We start from the raw sequence: 11,756 nt of genomic DNA on the forward strand, positions 1-11,756 counted from the left end.
AATGGGTAGGAGCTCTGAGAAATGACTGCAGTCAGATCTGTTTTTACCACCAAATGAGTTTTGGCTCCACACTTAAAAAAAGACTTTGGCTTTTTTTTTTTTTAAACAGCATTTTAAAAATTTTGTAGTTGCAGAGAAGGCATTGTGGACCTGTACCTGGCTCCTGCTGAAATGTCACACATTTTGAAATGTACTTGTCCTTATTTGACTAAGCAATAAAACAAATTGTTCTTTGGAAAGAGAACTCTCTCTGACACCCACTTTTGTTACATGTGGCGCATTAACAAGGCAAGGGTGATCTCATCCTCCTGGCCTGACTTTCTTGGCTGAAGTTCCAGAGGAGTGTCAGTCAGAGCCTCCAGATCCATTGGGCAGAGCTACTTGATGAGCTTGCCAGGCCTTCACAGTCCTTTGCTGGTCCAGCATTTTAAATCCTGGATAAGTTGGCATTCAAAAAGAATCCCTATTATTGCTAATACCTCTGCCCTTCAAATGTTGGCATTGCCAAAAATACCAGACCTTAACACGTCCTCTGTAACAGAGACTGCCTCTCAATAAGAAAGAACAACCCCCAAAATATTTATTCTCATTCACTCTCTGAATTAAAATCTTGTCCTGATGAATTTGTCTGTGTTTGTGCTGTTTTCAGAAGAGTTTAGACATGAACTCTTATTGAATATTTTAACACCAATATTGACATTATTCCAACACGCCTGATCTTCCTTTATAGGCTCCCTCCTTGGCATAGATTTGCCTTTGTTCATGTTGTTTGAGCCACCTTGAGGAACTGAATCAGAATGGGAGAAGGTTCATTCTGACTGGTGGTCAGAACCAGACCCTTTCTCAAGTCTCATTGGAAATACTGCTAATAAGCCAAATCCTTTGTTAATTGAAATCCTACCACTGATGGGCCAATGATATCTTTTTGTCAAATATCTTGGAACATGACAATAGTCTGAAACACCTTCTATACAGTTAATATAAAATCCACTTTTGGACAAAATGCCTTCCAGGCATTACAAGGTTCAAAAAATAAATGCTTTAATTATAACTCTTTACCTAGATACCAAGAAATTGCTGGAAATTATATTACTCAAGCCAAAATATTTGATTTTGAGATATATGTAAAAGATGGTATCAAAACTTAGGTTATTTGTTCATTCCTTTAACAAGTGTTTATGGATCATCTAGTACATAACACTACTAGGTATTGGGGGAGACAGTAGTGAACAATAGTAATAGCTAATACTTTTTAAATGCTTGTGAGATGTCAAATTTACTGTAAGTATGCCATGTGAATTACTTCATAACTCTCTAAGGTTGACATTATTATTAATCCCATTTTATAGGTAAGGAAATTGAGGCACAGAGATAATTTGCTCAAGGTCATATAAGTAGTGAAGCTGGGATTTGAATTCAGAGAACCTGCCAAAGGACTATGTTCTTAATCATCCTGTAAAACTGCCTTTAGTTAATACTCTATCTTACCAAGGCCCTGAAGCCTTCCATGATCTGGTCCAACACTTGTCTTGCCTCATTTTCTGCCATGCTCACTCCTCTCCAGTCACACTGGTGTCCTTGCTGTTCCTTGAATATTTCTAATTCTCACCTACCTCAAGGCCTCTGAAACTACTGCTCCCTTTGCCTGCAACTCTTAGACCCAAATATCCACATGAGACTTTAGTCTCCTCACTTCAGCCTTTGTCTTCAAATATCACCTCAACAGAGTGGCCTTCCCCCACCCACCTATCCATAAATAAGCCCCCCTTGCCCCGTCCCTCATTCTCTATTCCTTTAAGCTGCATTGCTTACTTTTCTAGCACTTATTATATTTTTCATATCTGTTGATTCACCAGAATGTAAGCTTTACCAGGGCAGATAATTTGACTGATGTGACTATAGGGTCATCAGCTTCTAGAACAGGCCCAGCCCACAGAATCACTTGAACATTTGCTGGATAAAAGGAGGAAGGAAGAGAAGGAGAGAGGGAGGAAGACTAATTAATTCACTAATATTATAATACTGGTTGTACAATCAGTATGTATTTCTAAGCCAAGCACACTAAAATATGACTTTCATAATTTCTCACTTGTAACTCCAAAGATTTCCTGTCATTTCTTAAGTAGCTAAAGATTCTAGCTCTAGCTTTCATAATGCCCAAGGATGCTTAAAAATAAGAATACAAATTAATTCTTTGATTACAATTGTACTCACAAACGCTAACATTTTATTAATCATTTTAATAGGCCCCAGGCACTGAGCTAAGCACTTCATACAGCTTAACTCATTTTCTTGTCACAAGAGTGCTTTTAATAAGAAACAAGTATGCAGTGTTGATCTGTGTGGGCTCTGGGGTCAGCCCAGATTTAAATCCTGGATCTACCACTGATTCCCTGGGTGACCCCTCACCTATAAAGAGAATAGGATATGAACCATAAGTAATATGGTCATTAGGAGACTCAAATGAGATCACTCATGTGAAGTGCTTGGATTAGAATCTGGCACAGAATAAACATTCAAAAATCTTAGCTATTATTATCCCCAATCTTCCTATAAGGGCCCAGACTGAAAACAATTATGTAGCTTGCCCAAGGTCACAAACAACTAAGAAGTAGGATTGGGCTGTTTGATGTCAAAGTTTTGTCCACTACACCACATTTTCTGTCTTTGTAAGTCTAGCTCCTTGCTCAAAGGGACTCCAGGGAAGTAAATGTAGTGTGGGAAATTGTATCGACTTTCTTGGCTAGTATTCTCTTTTAAGATATGAGAGTCAAGCGTTTATGAGCTTGCATAGGGAATTATTACATGTTTGTAAATAGAATTAGGCTGGATAATGGTGACCTTGAGAGCCATGTATATTTACACCTCTGGTCTCAAAAAACTATTCATTTTCTCATATGGCTTGATTATCTAAGTGTGAAAGGGAAAATAATAATGCTTCCTGAAGAAACTGTAGAGAATACCTTTATGATTTGAGGGTAGGCAAAAATTTCTTAGGATGCAAAGGGCACTAAGGATAAATAAAATGATAAATTGGAGTATATTAAAATTAGGAATTCTTTTCACTAAAAGACACCATTAATAGGATGAAAAGAGAAGCCACAGAATGGAAAAATATATTTGCAATACTTACAACCTACAAAGAATTCTTACAAATCAAATCAAAGAACCTTACAAATCAATAATAGAAAGCCAGTTGACCCAAAAGAAAAGTAAGAAAAGACAAAAAGAGGTATTTCACAAAAAAAGGTCATCAAAATGGCAATTAAACATGTTTCTTTGTCTTTTTATCTACCACAACTCTCAATTGACTTCCACAGGTTAGAAAATCCAGAAAAATCAAGAACTGTGCTACTGCAGTCAGAGAATCAAAGGTAAACAAGTCATAATTCATATCTACAAGGATCATCCTGTTGAAATCCATGCAAGGCATAATGTCTTAGACAAGGTGTAAAGCACGTGGTGGTAACTCAGCTGAATTCTCAACAAGGGCAAGAGTCTTCAGAGGAGGTGTCACTGAGCTGTGCCCCGTTGGTAACTGTCTGCAGAATATATTCCACCAAAGTTCCATGGGCACTTGAGACCAAAAAATGAAGCAGGCCACTATATGTATCATACTAGTAGCAGTTTACTAGGGGACTTACAAACCAGGAGCTGGTCCTGGGTGACTGCAGGATGTTCAGAGTAGCAATCAGCACCAGCCAGGGGATTACAGAGGGTTATATTGGTAAGAACAAAGAAGGCAGTGGGCTAGACAGGGATTTGCAAGGTCGTAAACATGTTTCTTTGAAGTTACTGATATGTAGCTGGAATGGTTGTAGTACAGGTAGCTATGGTGCCCAGAAATGTGCACACTTTAAGATGCACTTACAGAGGGATTTTTGTCTCAACTAGGAATTTATGACTTCTCTGTATTATGGCCTGGCATACCACCCCTCAAAAAACTCACTCTTGGGGTGGGGTTGAATGGGACCTTACATATATATTTTTAATGTAATATTATTACAAAGTCAATAAAAAATAAAAATTAAAAAAATTAAAAAACCCTCACTCTTAACATTCTATACGCTCTTCTTCTGTGAATATCCCTGATTCACAATTGAGGGGCACATCTGGAGGCAGAATCTACAACAATATGGAATATATATGCTAATACCTATGCCTGTTAATGCCAAGGGGAAAATTAGTAAAGCAGATCCCCAAATACCACTCTGTTTAGGTTAAGAGACAAAACTGTCCAAGGCATTCCATCTCTGCTGGAATTCAGCAACTGTTCAGACACCTAGTATTCAGTCTAATTAAGGGCTGCAGCTACTTTGGTTGCCCATTTCAGGAATTCATTTGTTGCCACCATAAAGATAAAGAACGTTTGACAAAATACAAGCTGTTTTGTAGGAACAAACATGGGAAGATCTTGACTGTTCAGTAAGATGCAAGTTATTGGCCCATATCCTGACACGATAGCTCCCAACATTGGCTTCTTCCCCGGGGAGGTAGAGCAAACTTTAGCCCCCAAGGATATGACATTATATAAAGGAGCCGTGTATTAAGTTGTAATAGGAGAGCAACTTCTGCCCCAACTTCTATAGAAAAGGCTGTCTGTAAACTAGAGCAACAGAGACCTTCTACATACAATACTGGGGTCAGAGTTATTTTTAATTCCTTTCTCTGTCTCCAAGGAATAAGAATACCTCTCCTCTTGGGTGGCAGTTTTCAGAGTAAGCCACACAAATTTGGTGGGTGCTTTGGATTATGTCCTGTGGCAATCTCAGTACTAGTCTGTGTTCTGTTACAATAGGAGGAATACCTTGTTCTGCTGTTACTTCTGTTCTTGTTGATGATGGATGGACACTGGGGCCCTGGAATGCTCCTGTGGTGAAGTCTGTCCAGTCATCGGTGCAGTATTTATTAGCCTATTTGCTACCTGAAAACATGCAATGAGGGCTTTGGAGACAACTGCTGCAGCTGTTGTTTTAACATACCATTCTTATTCTATCAGGCCAGGGGCCTGGGACCTGCATGGCAGGTGAACATGCCAGGCAACTTTTCTTTCTTGTGCCTAATCCTGGACTTGGTGGCCTATAAAATTCTTTGGTCACGGTCAACATGTTGTGGGTACCTACAGAAAAGTTTGTTGAGTCCTCATATTGTTGAAGCTTGGTTTGCTCATCAACACTCAAAAGCCTACAGAATGCCTGTGGCAGTATCTACCCAGGTCAGTACATGCTTTTGTCCATCTGAAAGAGGAAGGGGTCCTCTGTAATCTAGTTGCTGGCATTGCCTGGCCTGCATTCCCAATGGTGTCTGCACCATATTTTGGGGTAGGGGGCACCTCCGTCAGGCATATGTTGGACAGGGCTCACAGGCCATAAGCACAATGCTATATTTCAAAGGGAAATGTAACCTGTTATATAATTCCCTAAATCTTAAGATCTTTGTGTCCCAGTTTACAGTGTAGCCTATCTGCTTGGTTGTGGTTTTCATCAACCCATCTAATTTTAGCTAAGGTATTGAATTCCAAATTTCCCAGAGGCCTATGTAAAGTATGGGCTGGAACATATGGGTTTTGTGCCCTAACCTAGATATCTTCCCACAGGGCTTAACCCCACCTGTCCTTAACAGTTACGGTCCATTTCTCCTGCCTTCACTGTCCCATCCAGAGAGTCAGACTACAGTACAAGCTCAGCTCTTAGTGCATATGGAGATCGGCATAGGCTCATGGACTGTAACCCTCCAAGTGGTTCATAGCTCAGCCTATTGACTGCTGTGATGTTCTCCTTCATCCATCCATATGGTGGTCACAGTTATTTGAATGGCTATTGCTCACAATGGGGAAGGGGGGCTTCCTTCTTCAAGCATCATCAGTATACCAGGCAGTGGGAGCTCCTACACCTTCTATTATTGTTGCTACTTTCTCTATTGTTGGCATGGATGGTGTAGGGAAGTTCAGATTCTCTCTATATATAACTGGCCGCAATAATTTATGTAATTGCTCAGATAGTGGGCTAGTATAGAGAGAACTCCATTGCTGTAAATAAGTATGTCATTTTTGTAGTGTGCTAGCCTATACATAAGCACTTTTGCGTTAAATACAGTGTCTTCGACTCATCCACTTAATGGCAAAGATGTTTGCACAGTTATTGACAATGTCATCATTTTAGGCTCAGTTTGTATAAGTGCAAGATATGTCGCCAACAGTTGTTTTTCAGTAGGACTATATCGCTGTTCTATTCCTTTCTGTACCTGGGACCAGAACATGAGTGGTACTCACTTCCTATTTTGTTTTGCCACAGGCCCCTCCTGAACCCTTCTGGGTAGCTGGCAACATCCAATTCACAAGCTTGCCCTACGTTTAAAGTACCTAGTGACTGGATCTGTTTTACAGCTATTTTTGTTGTTGGAATGCTTGCTCAGCCTCAGTGTCCCAATGCTGCTGAGCACCACTCACCCCCCACCCCCTTTATATCAGTCTATATAATGGTTGAATTATTTGAGTTAGGTGGGATATGAAAGGTCTCCAGTAATTTATGGTGCAGGGAGATGGACACATTTGTATGACTGCTTTGACCACTGCCAGATGACATTTGTCTTACCCAACCAAACCACCCATAGGAATTTTTACAGACTTTCCCTGGATCTTGGCATCATTGATGGCCCATCCTCCATTTTAAAAGCTGCTGTTTGCAGAAATGAAAAACTTATATGGAGGGTAAAGAGGAACGAATTTGGAGGACTCACACATTTCTATTTTAAAATGTATTACAAAGCTAGGTAACCAAAAAAGCACAGTACTGGCAGAAGGTCAGACATAGATAGCAGAACTGAATTGAGAGCTCACTAATAACTTCCACATTCAGGACCAAGGATTGGTTTTAACAGGGTACAAAGTCCACTCGAAGTCCCCTGGGGAAAGAATAGTCTCTTCAACAAATGGTGTTGGGAAAACTGTACATCCACATGCAAAAGAATGAAATATTCCCCTACCTCACACCCTATATATAATGTAACTCAAAATGGATGAAAAACCTAAATATAAGTATCAAAACTATAAAACTCCTTAAAGAAAACATAGGGAAGCATATTCAGGACACTGTGTTAGGCAATGGTTTCTTAGACTTTATACCAAAGGCATAAATAACAAATGGAAAAATAAATGGGACTTTCTCAAAATTAAAAACTTTTGTTCATCAAAGCACTTCATCATGAAAATGAAAAGACAAGACAAAGAACAGGAAAAAATATTTGGAAACCACATATCCAATAAGTGTTTAGTATGCAGAATATATAAAGAAATTCTACAACTCAAAACAATAGGACAAAAGGACAAACAACCCAATTCAAAAATGGGCCAAAGACTTTAACAGACATTTCTCCAAAGAAGATATACAAATAGGCGACAGTACATGAAAAGATGCTCAACATCACTAGCCATTAGGGAAATGCGAATCAAAACCACAATGAGATACCATTTCATACTTACTAGAATGGCTACTATTTTTAAAAAAAAACAGAAAAGAACAAGTGTTGGAGAGGATGTGGAGAAATAGGAACACTCATTCATTGTTCATGAGAATGTAAAATGGTTCAGCTGCTGCAGAAGCCATGTGGTGGGTCCTCAGAAAGTTAAGTATAGAATTACCATATAACCCTTTATTCCCATTTCTAGTATGTACTTAAAAGAATTGAAAGCAGGGACTCAAACAGATATTTGCACATTGATGTTCATTGTGGAATTATTCACAATTGCCGAAAGGTTGAAGCAACCCAAATATCCATCAACAATGAATGGATAAATAGGTAGTACATACAATGGAATTTTATTTAGCTGTAAAAAGGAATCAAGTTCTGATACATGTGATAATATAGATGAACCCTGAGCACATCATGCTGAGTGAAATAAGCCAGACACAAAAGGACAAACATTGTTTGATCTAATTATGAAATAATTAGAATAAGCAAATTTATAGTCAGAAACTAGAATACAGTTTCCCAGGAGTTGGAGTGGAAGTAGGGAATGAGGAGTTAATGCTTAACTCGTAAAAGTTTCTGTTTGTGGTGATGGAAAAGTTCTAGTAATGGATGGTAATGTAAATGTAATTAACTCTGCTGAATTATATACTTGAATGTGTCTAAATGGGGAAATTTTAGATTGTATATATGCTACTGTTATTAGAATAAAAATTTTAAAAATGGTTGGACCATATGAACAATACAAACCATCAACCCTAATGTAAACTATGGACTATAATTAATAGTATAATTATAATAATATTGCTTCATTAACTGTAACAAAGTTACCACACTAATGCAAAATGATAATGGTAGGGAAATCTGTGTGTGTGAGGGGGGATATAAGGGAATTCTGTCTTTTCTGCATGATTTTTCTGTAAATCAACAACTTCTTCAATAGAATAGATTTTTAAAAGCCTATTATAAATCAACAGTAATAAAGTCATTGTCTTACTGGTATAGGGCTAAACATGTAGACCAATGGATGAGAATTGAAACTCCAGAAATAAACCCCATATATTTATGGTGAAAAAAATAAAAATAAAAATAAAAATAAAATAAATAAAAGGTGCTGTAATGGGGGGGGGGGGGAGCTGCCATTTCTAGAGATGTAATACCATCAGAAATCTGTATAATATTGTCAATTTAGTGAAACACAGCAACATTCGGTCGCTTTTCCCATCTTACTAGATCAACAGTCACCATTCTGTGGCAGATGATGGGGCTATGTAGGTACCCTTGTGGCAAAACCTGGAAAGCATGGCACTGCCCTCCTCACATAAATGCAAACTGATCTTGGATATCTTTGGCTAGTGGGATACTGAAAAAGGCATAAACCAGCTCTAATACATAATGGGACTCTCCTAATTGGGTTGATAAGTTATTAAGAAGCATTGTGATATTAGGCATAGCTGCATGCATAGAAGGAACAACCACATTTAATTCTCAGTAATCAACTGTCATTTTCCAATTACCATCAGGTTTTTCTACTAGCCATACAGGACTATTAAGTGGGTCTATGCTGGTCTTATAATCCCCATTCTGGCCAATTCTTTTAATGTCTCACTGATTACAGCATGTCTACCAGATGACAATTATTGTTTGGTATGGATGACCCTCCTGGGTGGAGGGAGGTGCACTGGGGACCAATGAACAGCACCCCATACCATTGATTCCATATTGCAAATACAAAAGCAAAATTCACTGGTGGCAGTGGTAAGGTCTAGGTTTTATAACACATCCACCCTTAGTATATATTTGGGTATGGAAGAAATATATGCAATATACCTTCAGGAGTGAGGTACCCAATTTGTAATGATAGGGTGGTTTGCACTTGTATATATTTTCTCCCATACCCTTCTATTACCTTTAGGGGCCCATTTTAATCTCTGGACAATCCTATAGATGAATGTGCATTCTGTCCCAGTATCAACAAGGGCTACAAAAATTGGGCAGACTATTTTTTGGAGACTAGCAGATAACTAGCTCTACCTGAGTCCTCCGATAGATAGGCTACTGTCACCCACATTTGCGGGTGACTATAGCCCCATCCCTACTCTTCAGGGGTATCCACCCCTTTATACCAGACACTATTCTCGGGGGATGCCGTGGGAGTGATAACTGGTGGCAAAGATTTAGACGTAGGCAAAGGCTGACGTTTATTCTCCTCAGGCAGCTTTTATCAGAGTCCTACTATAGCATTATGTTGTTTTTTTTCTATTGAGGTGCCTGAAGCAATTAAATTAGTCCATAATTGTTACAGTTACACGTGCAGGCCCCCTTTGCCCCTTTCCTTCGGACGTCACTTTGCATACTTTCCTAACCTCTTTCGACTATCTTTTATGCCTCACCCAGGTCTGCTATTGCCTGTGCCACCCGGTGAATGGCCTTGCCAACCAATAGGCTGAAAATAGCTACTGCTGTCCCATGCCAACTGGAGGCATGGTTTGGAGGACTTTACGCCTCATACTGGACATGAACAGTTCATCATCAGGTCCACAGAAGTGTTCAGCATATACTGCATGCTTCATATCCAGTTCTCTGACTAAGTCCTGTAATTCTTCCATAGATGACCATTTGCCCATTGTCGAGCCAATTTTGTAGCTAAAATGCACCACACATAACTTATAATGCCAGCTGGTCTTTGCTGTGCCTGCTAAAGATGCTGACAAAGAGAGGGATGTGTAGTTATGGCAGCCATTTGTGCCATTTCCACACCTGAAAGCATAATACTGTCTCCCACTATGTCTCACAATCTTAGTAACCAAGTGGCTGTGCTCTCTCAGGTCTTTTATTTAAACTTTCTGTTAATTCTAATTCTGAGGGGGTATACTCCCTCATTATTGTTTTTAAATATATATATATATAATAAAAAGTTACATAAAATATGTAGAGGATTCCCATATACTTCATCCCTTCCCCTTCCCACATTTCCCCTATTAATAACATCTTACATTAGTGTGGTACATTTGTTATATTTAATCAACAGATATTAAAGCATTGCTGCTAACCCAGGTGTATAGTTTACATTATGGTTTACACTTTGCACGGTGCAATTTTATAGATTTTGACAAAAGGTACAGGGGCCTGTATCCCTCATTGTAATATCAAAAAGAACCATTCCAATGCCTTAAAAATACCCTATGCCCCACCTATTTTTCCCTCCTCCTCCCTTCATGATATCTGGTAACCACTGTCTTTATATCAAAAACTCTTCTGTTACTACAATAATATTGTCTTCCTTGGTCCATGGTTGCATTTCCCCCTTTATATTTGCTCATTCCTTGCTCTTGAGGATTTTGGGTAGTGATGCCAACTCTGCTTCAGATTGAGTAGGGACTCATCTTATGGGGCACCTGGAGGGAACTGTTTTGCTTGCAGTTGCAGACACTGTTTTTTGGAATGTGTGTTGTCCATCATTATCACATTGTTATTTGTCCTGGGAGAGTCCAATGAGTGGGAGAGTAGATGCTGCAACTCTGCTGAGATTCAGGGCTCAACCAACATATGAACAGACTGAAGATTTAAGTTTCTGTGACATATATTTAGTGGGTATAGTGCTAATTATAGGTCCCCTCACTACTGTTTGCTTCTGAGCAATGATCTCTTCCCAAGGGTCGTTAGGACCTCTGGTTACTTTCGCACTTGAAGTTGGCCACCCTGGGATTTCCCCCACGGATTCCCATTTCCCTCTATTTATTTTTTTTTTTCTGGTCTCCTGGCTGGCTTGCCAATTGTCTGGCCATGAACCTACAGATAAGTTCTGCCAAAGTTCAATGGGTGCTTAAAATCAAAAAAAAAAGGAAGAATGTCACTCCATGTCGCACAATAGTAATAGTTTATTAGGAAATTTACAAACCAGGAGTCGGTCCTGAGCAGCTGCAGATCATTCAGAGAGCACTCTGCATCTCCCAGGGAACTCAAGGGGGTATGTGGAGTAAGGACAAGGAAGGCACAGAGCCAAGTAGGGATTTACAAGGTTGTAAACATGTTCCTTTGAAGTTACTGATATGTAGGAGGAGTAGTTCCAGGACAGACAGCGATCCTGCTCAGGAATGTGCCCACTCACTTTTTAGGTGCACCTATAGGAGGTTTTTTGTTTTATTTTCTTTTTGTCTTAACAAGTAATTTTTGGCTTCTCTAGTTTATGGCCTGTTTGTCTCCACTTGACGGGGCCTTGCAGGAGGGCTGATGGTAGAAGGGAGAAAGTGGGTGATAGGGGCAAATCTAAGCAATTCTCCAAAGTG

The 11,756-nt window shown here is 39.3% G+C and overlaps 1 pseudogene; it reads right to left on the minus strand.

The window, feature by feature from the left end:
• The window catches only part of LOC101447377 (FUN14 domain-containing protein 2 pseudogene), a 70,594-nt pseudogene extending 60,500 nt beyond the window's left edge, over window positions 1-10,094 (minus strand).
• Between the last annotated feature and the right edge of the window lie 1,662 nt (window positions 10,095-11,756).

The sequence above is a fragment of the Dasypus novemcinctus genome, chromosome 12 (assembly GCF_030445035.2).
Source record: "Dasypus novemcinctus isolate mDasNov1 chromosome 12, mDasNov1.1.hap2, whole genome shotgun sequence".
NCBI classification, from domain to species: domain Eukaryota; kingdom Metazoa; phylum Chordata; class Mammalia; order Cingulata; family Dasypodidae; genus Dasypus; species Dasypus novemcinctus.